General features: G+C 35.7%; 1 protein-coding gene across 3 annotated transcripts in view; it reads left to right on the top strand.

The window, feature by feature from the left end:
* The window catches only part of SEMA3A (semaphorin 3A), a 467,148-nt gene that overhangs the window by 170,994 nt on the left and 282,825 nt on the right, over positions 1–13,329 (top strand). The window contains exon 3 of one of the 3 annotated variants that reach the window (XM_045494647.1): positions 10,639–10,722. The exons of the other annotated variants lie outside the window; for them this stretch is intronic. The gene's annotated coding sequence lies outside the window, so the exon portion shown is untranslated. The remainder of the gene's footprint in view (positions 1–10,638; positions 10,723–13,329) is intronic. 3 annotated transcript variants of the gene reach the window in all.

Below are 13,329 nucleotides of genomic sequence, written 5' to 3'. Positions count from 1 at the left end.
GACAGAGTGTAGCAGATGGAGTTTCTGGGAGACTCACAAAGGAAAGGAAAATGAGTCTCACCATCTCTTGGGATTCAGGGTTTATATTGGAAAAGGGTCCAGTATACATCTTCCTTCAGGAATCCAGGGTAGGGTCCAATCAAAGGTGAGTGGTAGGTGAGTAGTAGATGTTATTTATTTATTTTTTTTAGTTTTTTTTAAATGTCTATTTATTTTGAGACAGAGACAGAGCATGAACGGGGGAGGGACAGAGAAAGAGAGGGAGAAACAGAATCCGAAGCAGGCTCCAGGCTCCGAGCTGTCAGCACAGAGTCCAACACGGGACTCGAACTTGTGGACAGGGAGATCATGACCTGAGCCGAAGTTGGACGCCCAACCTACTGAGCCACCCAGGCGCCCCAGTAGATGTTATTTTATAAGCCATGGAAGGTAGGGGTATTGATGCCCGAATCAGCAGGGGTTTGTTTGAAACCAATATCCTAGAACATATTTGGAATCTGGCTCTTCTTAAATGTTGTCAGGGGTTTGGGGTCCTAGGACAAAATGCAGAGAATGATCAACTTTGAACTTCCATGCTTCCACCTTGGGGTGGAAACATAACTTTTTTGGTTTTTACTCAGATGCAAGGTAAAATATAGAACACAGGTAAGTAAAGCCTAGCAGAAAAAGAGCAGAAATGAAGCCCATCTAAAATGACACCACACAGCTTCCCTATGTCGTTAATAACAACAACATATAGAGTAGGTGATGGATTTTCAGAAACCAGATAGGCTGGGAAAAAGCAGTGAAGGACATTAAGAACTCAGGCCTGATGGAAGAGGAGCACTTTTGGAGTGATCTCTTTGGTAGAATGAATTTTAGAATGATAAGAGAATAGTTAAGGAAAAGAGATATAATGGTATATTAGGAAACCAAAATGGATGATTTTTTAAGCTTTAAGGACATTATGATTCTAGGGCTCTAGATGATTTGGAATGAAATATTAAGAGACCATGGCAAGTGTAGTTATGTATCCTAAAGTAGAGTAGTAAACACTTTACTGAGTTTTTCTTTTCACTGAAAGATTAAAAAATAATGAATCGTGAGAACTGAGATGGAGTAGCACCTAGGATGGTACCTGGTATGTAATCAAGGCCACTCATTTTTTAAGCTGAATTATCCCATTAATTGCAGTATGTACTGAGTTAAGCACTTAAGGAACTTCTTTGCTCTGTGAATGACTGTGTTATAGAAAATAAATATATTTTCTAAAAACCTTATATATATATATATATATATATATACATATATATATATATATATATATATATATACACAAAATGTCATATATTTGTTTAGACATTGGATATATATTACTGATTGTATGAATGTCATCATATACTAATATCCTTGGAAATACATTATTAGTGCATTCTGAAATGGTGCAAACGTAGTTCCTTGCATTTAAAAAGTTGTATACTGGGGCTCCTGGGTAGCTCAGTCGGTTAAGCAGCTGATTTCAGCTCAGGTCATGATCTCATGGTTCATGGGTTCAAGCGTCCATAGGGCTCTGGGCTGACAACTCAGAGCCTGGAGCCTGCTTTGGATTCTGTGTCTCCCTCTCTCTGTGCCCCTGCCACTTGCACTCTTTCTCTCAAAAACAAGCATTAAAAAAAATAATAAAATAAAATTTAAAAAGTTGTATACAAAACAGGATCCTAAGACAGTGGAGCACAGCATTAAAGAATGTGGGTTCTGGGGCAGGGGAGGTGGAAGAGGATTTCAAAAGTTGCCTCTCTCTGAATTCTGGCAATTTCCTTGAACTCTGCCTTTTATTTTGATAAAATTGCTCAAATTCTCTAAGGACTATTTCTATACAATGGGAAGAAACAATAGTTCCTGTATCACAGAGCTATTCTAAGGATAAATGAAATAAATTATTAACAGGGTTTTTTTCGAGAAATGTTAGTTATCATTATCTAATAATAAGGATCCGATCAAACTAACAGTGGTGAATTGGAGTGCTTTGAATACTGTTGTCTTTTTTTCTTTCCTAGGAACTCATACTTGTTATTTATTATTTAATCGGGGTCTATTATTTTAGATAAAACTCAGCAATTCTTGAATACTTTTTTTAAACAGAAGGTATTATATATCAAGATGGAATGTTAAGCCTGCCCCATTCTTTATCTGCACCACTTTCTATCTGTTTTACATTCCTTCTCTGTCTGGCACTGAATTCAATGAGGCTTCAAGATGTGAATGAAAGAGTTGTTTGGGATGCATGTCAAACCAAAGCCACCCCTGCTACATTGACATGCCTCATATTTATTTCCTCCTTCCTCCCTTCGAGTAAAAAATCCACCATTCTGCATCTTTTTAGCTGAGGTGGGTGGGGGGGAGGAAGTGAATTAAATGTTTTTAACTAAATTTAACATTCCAAAACTTCAACAGCATTCAAATCATTATAATGTATGCATATTTATTGAGGGCTATGCTTTTGCTAATGTGAACAGCTATCTTTTCTCTCTTCCAAGAGGTTGTCTGTTCCCAAAGAAAACATTCTTTTGTATGCAACTTCTTTTGTGAGGACCATATTGTCAGTTAAAATAATAATAATAATAATAATAATAATAATAAATATTCAATAAAATCTTGAGAAAAAATATTTTATGCTAACATTTCTATTAGTGGTTTATTTTTGTTGGCATCACCAGCCTTTACATCTTAATATTTAGTTGAAAAGAAATAGAGTAACTTTCCTGTTAAATGAATTGGGTTTATTACTTCTTTTTGCCATAACTGCATATTTTAGGAATTCAACCGTGGGTGTGAATGTTGGTGTGTGTGTGTATACACATATTTTTTTTTCTCTTAGATACCTTTGTTATACTTGTATTGCCCTCAGTTCCTGGAAAAGCCTTTAGTAGAGCATAAAGTCAGAATTATTGATGCCTTTTCTTTAAGGTCTTCCCATAGTTTTTCACACCCGCTATTTTGTCTTTGCTCTTTAAACAGTAAAGGAAGTTTGATTTTCTTCTCTGAAACCACCTGGGAACTGTAGATGAACAGTATAAATAAAATGGGAAAAACATTTTGGAACACCACAACCACAGCACACATAATGAAGTTTTGGTTATGTTGTCAAAACTAAAAAGAGTACAAGAGAATAGCGGAATATGCCCCACCAAGCACACATTGAGACCTGCTGTTTTTCCTGTTGGTGTCACATGGCTTTGATTTTCATCTAATTTCAAGAAAACTTAAACATTGGCAAAACTTTACTGGATGTTTGGTGACCCCACTGTGCTAAATAGGACTTGAATGTGAGTGCCTAAAGAAAACTTTTATATATGCTTGTTTGGCTTTTATTCCCAGAAACTGATTGATAGTTCCATCAATCAGAAAAGAAACATCATCTAGACAATTGGAAAAAGTTTTGATAATGAGATTAAACAATAAGCACATTCTCTTACCTCATGACCGTTGTTATTTATAACTTTGAAAAAGTCATTCCCTTCATAGGACACAATAATTAAAGGGGATTAAACAGCATTCCGTTTGAATTGCTTAATACTCTACAAAATAGGACAATCAAGTTGAAGGCCAAGAGTGTTTTTAAGTTTTGATGAGTGTGAGGAAATGAAGCATTTTACCATCATAAGGATGACCATCTACCTAGCCTTGTCTGCTCTCACCCCAAAATTTTGTATGTCAAGTCCAATGGTCTTAATTGCTGATATTGTCAACTAGGATACATTTAGGGCTGTATCTGATTTTTTTGTCTGTGTTTCAGTATTTAAAAGCCTACTTTTCAGATTGTTCCTGAATCCTAATACTTGGGAAAAAAGGAAAATGTGGTACTTAGGGAATGGTAAGAGAAGTCAGTCTTTAGCCATCAGGAGAATCAGATTAAATATGTGTTTAGTGCATGGTCCCTTTGCTGTTCCTACTAACCAGTCAGGAGTTAAAGCAAACACTCAAAGACAGATACACATAGCATTTACTTTACAAGAGAAGATAGGTGCTGAAATTTCACTTCAATTTAGACTTTACTATAAATCAATTATCTAATTTCTTTATATAATGTAACTATTTGGGTTTTAGAAAGGAAAATGATGCTCATTTTCAGAAGTGATGTGAATCATCGCAGTTTCACAAACATATTTTGTATGTACCTTAGCATGAATTTTCTCTCCAAAACTGTAATAGCACTAGTTTTCTGCCACATACGATCAGTTGACGAATTTTCTACATTCTTTAAAATATTATCTTTTGTCTGTAATTATATTTTATTGATATCACCTTTCTTTGGGCCCTCTTTATCTTTTGCTTAGTAAATTGGAGCACTAGAAAGAAATTAAGAATTATTTTGAGAATTTCCTGGAATTTTAACCCTGGAAAGATGATATATGATTTTAAAAGTTAATAGTTACAACAGAAAAATTAATGAGAAAGATGAGTGTAGTACTGACCAGATTCAACCTGATACTCATTTGAAATGCCAACATACAGTTTAACACATGCAGGTATCTATGTTTGCATGTATTAGGCCAAAGGTCAGCATGTGTTCATTGTCATACTGATTCTAGAATGGTATTGTCTTGGATATTCTGAGTATAAATATTTCAGTGTTCAAGTAGGTTTGGAATCCAAACTACCCAATACAATCCATGACCTGTATGCTCTCAAACACATAGAAACTCATGCGCATGTGCACACACACATAATTTTTGAAGGTTAACAATCCATATTAAACTTTTGCATAATTTATATAATTTTACTCTTTGGTTTACATAATGTTATTCACTTTTTTCCAAAATTTATTTGATTGTAATACTTTATTTTTCAAAAGAGAGAGAACACGAACTGCTACTATATAAAAGACAAATATTTTTCCTTTAGGAAACCCTCGGTCACTGTTATCTCATGAGTAAAGAAGACAGCACAAAATGATGAGAGAAGAGATTTCCAGATTTAAGGAGGGAAGATGACAGAAGATATTTTAGGATTGGAAAGCCTTAATTGTGCTTATTAATACATGGAGAAAAGTCAATAGAGATAGCATGAGATGTCAAGAAATTATGAGGATGAGAAGAAAGATCATAGAGATGATTATGATAAATACTATCAATGTAATCACTAACATAAAAAGAGTTTGCTTAAAAATTTTGGGGAAGTGAGCTTTTCTTGAGGTTTGAGAAATAATATGGCAATTTTAAGGAGAGTGGAATTGCTTTACTACAGCCACAGAAAGAAGGGCAACAAGGAGTCTTCTAGAAGATGAAGGGTAAATTAGAGGATTGTAAACCAGCTTTGAAGAGTCCAGCAGTGGTTTTAAAATGTGAATTTACTTTGAAGCCAAGTGAAAATGGTGAATTTATTCCAGAAAAAGATTATGAGTAGATATGTATGGGGGTGTTGATACTTGTCACCTTTGGTAATGCAGAGTTGGGGCAGTCAAGAACCCAGATGATTTTGAACGTTATGGAAGAGATCATTTGAAATGGATGGCTAAGCAGCACCTGGGTGGCTCAGTTGGTTAAGTGTCCAACTCTTGATTTCGGCTCAGGTCATGATCTCATGATTCAAGAGATCAAGTCTTGCATTGGGCTCTGTGCTGACAGCACAGAGCCTGCTTGGTATTCTTTCTCTTCCTCTCTCTCTGCCCATTCCCTGCCCATTCCCTGCTCATTCTCTCTCTCTCTCTCTCTCTCTCTCTCTCTCTCTCTCTCTTTCTCTCTCTCTCTCTCTCTTTCCCCTCCCTCCCTCAAAATAAAAAAAAACTAAAAAAAAAAAAAAGAAATGAATAGTCAAGAAATTACACCTTAATATGTCTCCTGGGGAGCAGCCTAATGGCAACCTCTCTGTTCTTTTAATAATCCATGGAGATACAAAAGAAAATGTCACAATAATATCAAAGAGAACTGTAATAACAACAGTGAACATTTCTTAGTTCTTATTATGTCAGTCAAACATAGTCGTATGTAGTGACTCAGTTTATCTTTGAAAATATTTTATTGTGATCCATAAATTATCCTCATTTTCATCTGAAGAAATTGAGGTCGGAAGTTATGTAAAGTACTGAAGGTTTTATAGCTAGTCAGCTAGACTTGGGATTCAAACCTACTAAATGTGGCAACTAAGTCTGTTCTTTTAAAACCTACATTATATTGTTTAATAATAAAGCCTATGGGAAATTGATAATAATTTCAAGTTGGAACAAATGTATAAAAATGTCTTTTTAATGTGAGAAACCCAGGCTTTTGTTCATGAACTAAATTTTCTTCCCCTGTTTTCTTGGAGCAAGGAATAGGCTGTTCTTATCCAGTCCTACCCAAGAATAGCTCATGTGTGATGCCCAATTAGTTAGTCACACACTAACTCCAGATCTTAATTGACTTCCACACAACTGCCCTGTGACTCTCCGGGAGTAGCAATGCACCATGCTTAGCATTCTCTCCGGACTTCCCCATTTTCTCTATGTGGTCACCCAAGGGCTAGCCTTCCCATTTAGCACCGCAGACTTCTATGGATGATCATTATACCCATCTCACCCTTCCAGTCGGAGTCTTATATTAATGGAGAAGTCAGGAGGGAAATAGAATATAGTCCTTGTATAAGAATTGAATTATCCAAGAAACAAAACTTTAAACAATTAGAAACAATGACAGTGGTTAAAAAGTGCTTTTGAAACATTTAGGAACATTCACTGGCAAATTTTAAACATAACATGTGTTTTCTTACATTGCAATGAATTTAAGATCAAATTCAACATAATCCATATACAGGAATAAAAGGGATGTCAAGGAGTCATCGGGTTAAAGAAAAGGAGAAAGAAGTGTATCAGTTATAGCCGTAAAATGGGAAAAATCCATCTTAAAGATACATTCTCTTATTTGGGGTAAAAAAAAAACCCAACTAAACTCAGTGATAGGCTGCTTGAAAGAGGAAATGCCTAAGACATGATATTATGGAAATTTGTAAATTTTAACAGAAAAATTAGAAGCCAAATTATGGGTGAAACTCTACCTGGTCGTTAAAATGAGAAGAAAATGAGTATAATTTTAATATTTCTGTATAGACATTTTAATGAAAAAGATTAAATAGGACAAGTGTTACTTTTACATTGATAAAAATACATAGCTCATAATCTGGACGTACTCTAATTTTATCTCCAATATTCATTGCAGTGATATAGGGATCTTTTACAATAAGCTTCCTTCCCCCAAGGAGCTCATATCTGAGCTCAAGACAGTGTGATTTGTGCTGATGGAGTATACACACAATGTTGTCGAATATATGTAGCAAAGAACATCTACATAGATTGGAAGGTCAGACAATACTGACATGATCTTTATTAGGAATAAGCTACATAAATTTAAGGTTACTCATCAGCACAAGAAAGAGAAAAATATGAGCATTAAGAGTGTTATGCAGCAGGTCAATATCACACATTCACTGTGAGCACACTGGCTTCAAATTCTGATACATTTGACTATGTGCAAAAAATGTTTATTAACATTTACTGTGTCCAAAAAACCCACTTTGCTCTGCTTCTCTGCTTTGTTTTGCTTTCATCTTTTTTTTTAAGTTTAGTGTGTGTGTGTGTGTGTGTCAGAGAGAGAGAGAGAGAGAGAGAGAGAGAGAGAGAGAGAGAGAGAGAATCCCAACCAGGCTGTATGCTCCATGAGGAGCCCAACACAGAGCTTAATCCCAGAACCGTGAGCTCATAACTGAGCCAAAATCAAAACCAAGAGTCAGACACCTAACTGAATGAGCCACCCAGGTGCCCCTGCTTTCCTCTTTTTATTAAAATAAATTTTATTTGAAAATAAATGCAAACTTACCAAAAAATGACAAAAATATTACAAAGAATAGCCATGTGCCCTTCACCCACTCTTCACTTTTGCCAATAGTGCAGGCACTTATCACGCCCGAGTCTGTCCAGCATGATCCCTTGCACTCAGTGGTCACATCACTCTTAACTCCTCCAATGCGAGCAGTTCCTCAGTCTTTCCTTTACATTCACAACCTTGACATTTTTGAAGATATGCAAGGCATTCATTTTGTAGAATGTCCCTTAATGCAAGATTGTCCAGTGTTTCTTCAAGACAATCCCTAAGTTATGTATTTTGGATGGGAATCCACAGGCATGATGTCTCCCTTTTTGCATCTTATCATTTAGTATATGCTATTGACATGTCCCATTATAGGTAAATACTTGATTAGGGTGGTCTCTGCCAGGTTTCTCCACTACAAAGTTACATTTCTTGGGGCGCCTGGGTGGCTCAGTCAGTTAAGCATCCGACTTCAGCTCAGGTCATGATCTCACAGTCTGTGAGTTCAAGCCCCGTGTCAGGCTCTGTGCTGACAGCTCAGAGCCTGGAGCTTGCTTCAGATTCTGTGTCTCCCTCTTTCTCTGCCCCTCCCCTGCTCATGCTCTGTCTCTCTCTGTCTCAAAAATAAATAAAAACTTTAAAAAAATATTTTTTAAAAAAGTTACATTTCTTTTGTTCTTTGTGATCAATAGTATTTTGCAAAAAGATACTTTGAGACTAAATGAATATTCTTTTTCTTATCCCACTTTGCTTGTTAATTTTAGAAACCATTGTTATTTCTTGCCTATATTACTACTTTGATAATTGATGACTATTTCCTAATTTTATTTATACCAATGAATCTATTACTTGACATTCTACTGTACAAAAGATTAGTTATCTTCTCTCCCAATTCATTTATTCATTTGTTTATATCAGTGTGAACTAATGGATTCAATTTTATTCAGTGCATTATAATCATTTCTATAATTGTCTGGAATTGGCCAGTGAGAGTTCTTTTAGCTAGATCCTTTATCATTTTGACATGTCCAAATCACTTTTTAAGTATTTTGTTACTTAATGGGACAACACAATGTTCTAGGACTTTCTCTGCTGCAGCCCAGAAATTAGCTCTTTCTTCAAGGAGCCCTGGTTCCTTTCCCTGTAGAAATCAAGATCTGAGTGATAGGTGTAATTCCTGTTATTGGAGTTTTGCTACTCATAGTCCCTCTATGTGGACAGAAAGAACTAAGAAATAGATGTATTCACACACATGCATGCACATACACAGCTTTCGATCCATACTATAACTAGATTTATGTCTCCATATTACATGACTTCATACTGATAGAGTCAAATATTTTAAGAATTTGTTTTTTTGGGAAAGTTTTAGATTCACAGTGAAACTGAAGGGAAGGTACAGAGATCTCTCATGTACCTCCCACCGCCCACATACATTGAAAGCCTCTCCCATTATCAGCATCCCGCACCATAGTGGAACATATGTTACAAAGTTCATAGCTGAGTCACCAAGATCATACCTTTGGTGTTTTGTCTAACAAGTAATTGCCATACCCAAGGTCATCTAGGTTTGCTCCTGTGTTATTTTCTAGGGGATTATACATTGCCTTTTACACTTAAGTCTCTGACCCATTTTCAGTTAATTTTTGTAAAGCAGGTAAATTCTGGTCCGAATTCATCTTTGTGCATGTGGAAGTCAGGTTGATCCGACCCCGCTGATTGAAAAGATAATCTTTTCTTCATTGTATTGCTTTGCGTCCTTTGTCAAAAGTCAGTTGACCATATGTAAGGAGGGCTATCTGATCTATTTCATCCATCTGTTTGTCTGTTATTTTACCAATACCACACTGTCTTGATTATTGTAGCTTTCTTTTCAAGTTTATTTTTGTTTACTTCGAGAGAGAGAGAGAGCGCGCAAGCTGGGGAGGGGCAGAGAGAGAGAGAGAGAGAGAGAGTGATAGAGAAAATCCCAAGCAGGCTCTGTTCTGTCAGCACAGAGCCAAACAAGGACCTCAGTCTCATGAACTGTGAGATCATGACCTGAGACAAAGTCAAGAGTTGAACACTTAACCAACTGAGTCACCCAGGATCCCCTTGGTTACTATAGTTTTATAGTAAGACTTAAAATCAGGTAGCGTCAGGCCTCCATCTTAGTTATTCTCCTTCAATATTGTGTTAGCTTTTCTGGGTCTTTTGCCTCCCTATATAAACTTTAGAATCAGTTTTATATCTGCAAAATAAGTTGCTGGGATTTTGATTGGGATTCCATTGAATTTGTAGATCCACTGACATCCTGACAATATTGAGTCTACTTCTCCATGAATATAGAATATCTCTTCACTTATTTAGTTCTTCTTTGATTTCATTCATCAGAGTTTTGTAGTTTTTCTCAGATATTGTACGAACTTCATTAGATTTATATCTAAGTATTTCATTTCACTTGGTGCTAAATGATATTGTGTTTAATTTCAAATTCCACTTGTCCATTGGTATAAAGGAAAAAGATTGACTTTTGTTTCTTAATCTTGTATCCTGCAACTTTGCTATAACTTTTTAGTTCCAGGAGTTTTCTTGTTGATTTTTTTGGATTTGCTATATAGATAAAACTTTGAATTTCTCACCACTAAGTATGATGTTCACTGTAATTTTTTTCTACAAATTCTTTATTACATTGAAGAAGTTCCCCACTCTTCCTAATTTACTGAAAGTTTTTTGTTTTGTTTTGTTTTGTTTTTGTCTTTTATCATGAATGGATGTTGGATTTTGGCAAAGGCTTACTTGCATCTATGGACACAACCATGTTGTTTTTCTTCTTTAGCCTGTTTATGTGATGGATTACATTGATTGATTTTTGAATGTTGAATCAGCCTTGTGTACCTGGAGTAATTTTCACTGGATTGTGGTATGTAATTGATTTTATACCTTGTTGGATTTGATTTGCTATTATTTTGTTGAAGATTTTTGCATCTATGAATATTATTTACTTGTAATTTTTTGTCTTGTTTGGTATTAAGGAAATGCTGGACTCATAGGATGACTTAGGAAGTATTCCTTCTGCTTGTATCCTGTGAAAGAGATTATAGAAAACTGGCATAATTTCTTCCTTAAAAGTTTAATAGAATTCATGATGGAATCCATTTGGGCCTGGTGCTTTCTGTTTTAGAAAGTTATTAGTTATTGATTAAATTTCTTTAACATGGCCCTTTCACACAGTACATTTCTTGTGTGATCTTTGGTAAATTATACCTTTCGAGGAATTTTCTCATTTCATCTAGGTTTTAAAATGTATGGGCATAAAGTTGTTCGTGGTATTCCTTTAGTATCTTTTTAACGTCCGTAAGATCTATAGAATAGATTCAATTTTAGTCTATTATTAGTTGTGGCTGTGCAATGACTTTTGGACTGGAATGAGAAAAGGGGAAGGAAAAAAAAGAAATAAAATAATTAAAAAGTTTTGTTTTGCTAATTTCTTTCAAGACTTTATCATCATCTCCAAATATTCATTGACTTTTAACTGTAGAAAGATGTAATTTTTCCAATCCCCTCATTTTACACATGAAATAATTGAGGTAGAAGGCAATGATACTACCTGACAAAGCAGCATGCTTATGTGAATGTAAATCTATACATTTTACCCACAACGTGAAGGCAGTCTAAGGCTTTGCCTACCAAACATTATTTTACGTTTAGTTACTAAAAACGAAATAAAATGACTAAGACTTAACCAGTTAGATTTCATATTTATTGAAGCATTACTACAAACTGGGCACTATTTCATGATTTGAATCTTTCAATCTTTTCAACAAAAACATGCAGTAGTAATTAAAAACCATGTTACTAATGAGAAGATCAGTTTTCAAGAAGATTAAATTAATTGCTGAAAGTCTAATACGATCATTAAGTACGGCTCAAATTTTGCTGAATTGATTTTAAATCTGCTGAGCTTGACAGTACATTGCTACATAAGATATTTATAACAGAAGGAGGGCTAGAGTGAACCATGCCAAACAGCAGTGAAATTAAAATAATCATTGATTTTTAAAATTAGATTGGGGCACCTGGGTGGTTCAGTCGGTTAAGGATCTGACTTCGGCTCAGGTCATGATCTTGCGGTTTGTGAGTTCGAACACCTCCCCCCCCCACCCCCTGTCGGGCTCTGTGCTGACAGCTCAGAGCCTGGAGCCTGCTTCTGATTCTGTGCCTCCTTGTCTCTCTGCGCCTCCCCCACTTGTGGTCTGTCTCTCTCTGTCTATCAAAAATAAATAAATCTAAAAAAATTAAATTACATTAGATTGTGGAAGTGACTGATGTTTAAAAATCTTACCATCTTACTTGTGAAATAAATGAATCCACTCAAAAATTTGTTTCCTAATTACCTATTGTATACTGGAAATTGTGCTTTCAATGGAAAATAAGATTATTAAATCATACCATCAAACAATTAATAATCTGTATTTGGAAAAACATACAGTTAATACAGTATATATTAAACATAACATTAGGGAATGCTTTATGTGAAATACATGGAAAACACTATAGAAATATAGCTTTAATGAGCCGGCAAGTACTTTAAAAAAATAAAGAGAGAGAGAGAGAGTGATGTAAGAGATTAGAGGAATTTTCCTCTTTGAAATAAGAAAAGTTAGAGATAATATGTTCAGTGAAGCCAGGCCATATCTATTATTTTCTCTCATTACTTACTAGTGTTGCCCGGTTCACTGTAGACATCCAATGCTGAGTAAACAAGTAAATGAAAGAAGAGGTTGTGAGTGAATGCTAAATCACATCATATAGCTGAGACTTTGGGCATGGAATGGGGAGTGGCAAAAGACAAATCTGGAAATATTAATGAAGCATTGAATGTTTCACTATTACTATTACTTTACATGATCAGGACTTAGTTTTGTGATCTTGAGCAAGAGCATCCAATGGAAATATGATGTGAACTATACAAATAATTTAAAATTTTCTAGTATTCATATTAAAAATTATGAATATATATATACTCTACATTAAAAACCACTGATACATGGGGCATCTGGGTGGCTCTGTCAGTTGAGCGTCCGACTTCAGCTCAGGTCATGGTCTCTTGGTTCGTGGGTTCGAGCCCCACGTCGGGCTGTTTGAGGACAGCTCAGAGCCTGGAGCCTGCTTCGGATTCTGTGTCTCCCTCTCTCTCTGACCCTCCCCCGTTCATGCTCTGTCACTCTCTGTCTCAAAAATAAATAAACATTAAAAAAAATTTTTAAAACCCACTGATACACAATTAGGGCCAAAATTGTTATTTCTTATCATCAGTGTTAAAATTATTAATGAACTTGGGCACCTGGGTGGCTCAGTTGGTTAAGCATCTGACTTCAGCTCAGGTCATGATCTCGTGGTTTGTGAGTTCCAGCCCCATGTCGGGCTGTATGCTGACAGCTCAGAGTGTGGAGCCTGCTTGAAATTCTGTGTCTCCCTCTCTCTCTGCCTCTCTCTGACTCACACTCTGTTCTCTCTCTCTCTCTCT

Source organism: Leopardus geoffroyi, chromosome A2 (assembly GCF_018350155.1).
Source record: "Leopardus geoffroyi isolate Oge1 chromosome A2, O.geoffroyi_Oge1_pat1.0, whole genome shotgun sequence".
NCBI lineage: Eukaryota > Metazoa > Chordata > Mammalia > Carnivora > Felidae > Leopardus > Leopardus geoffroyi.
This window is presented reverse-complemented; position numbering and strand designations above follow the sequence as displayed.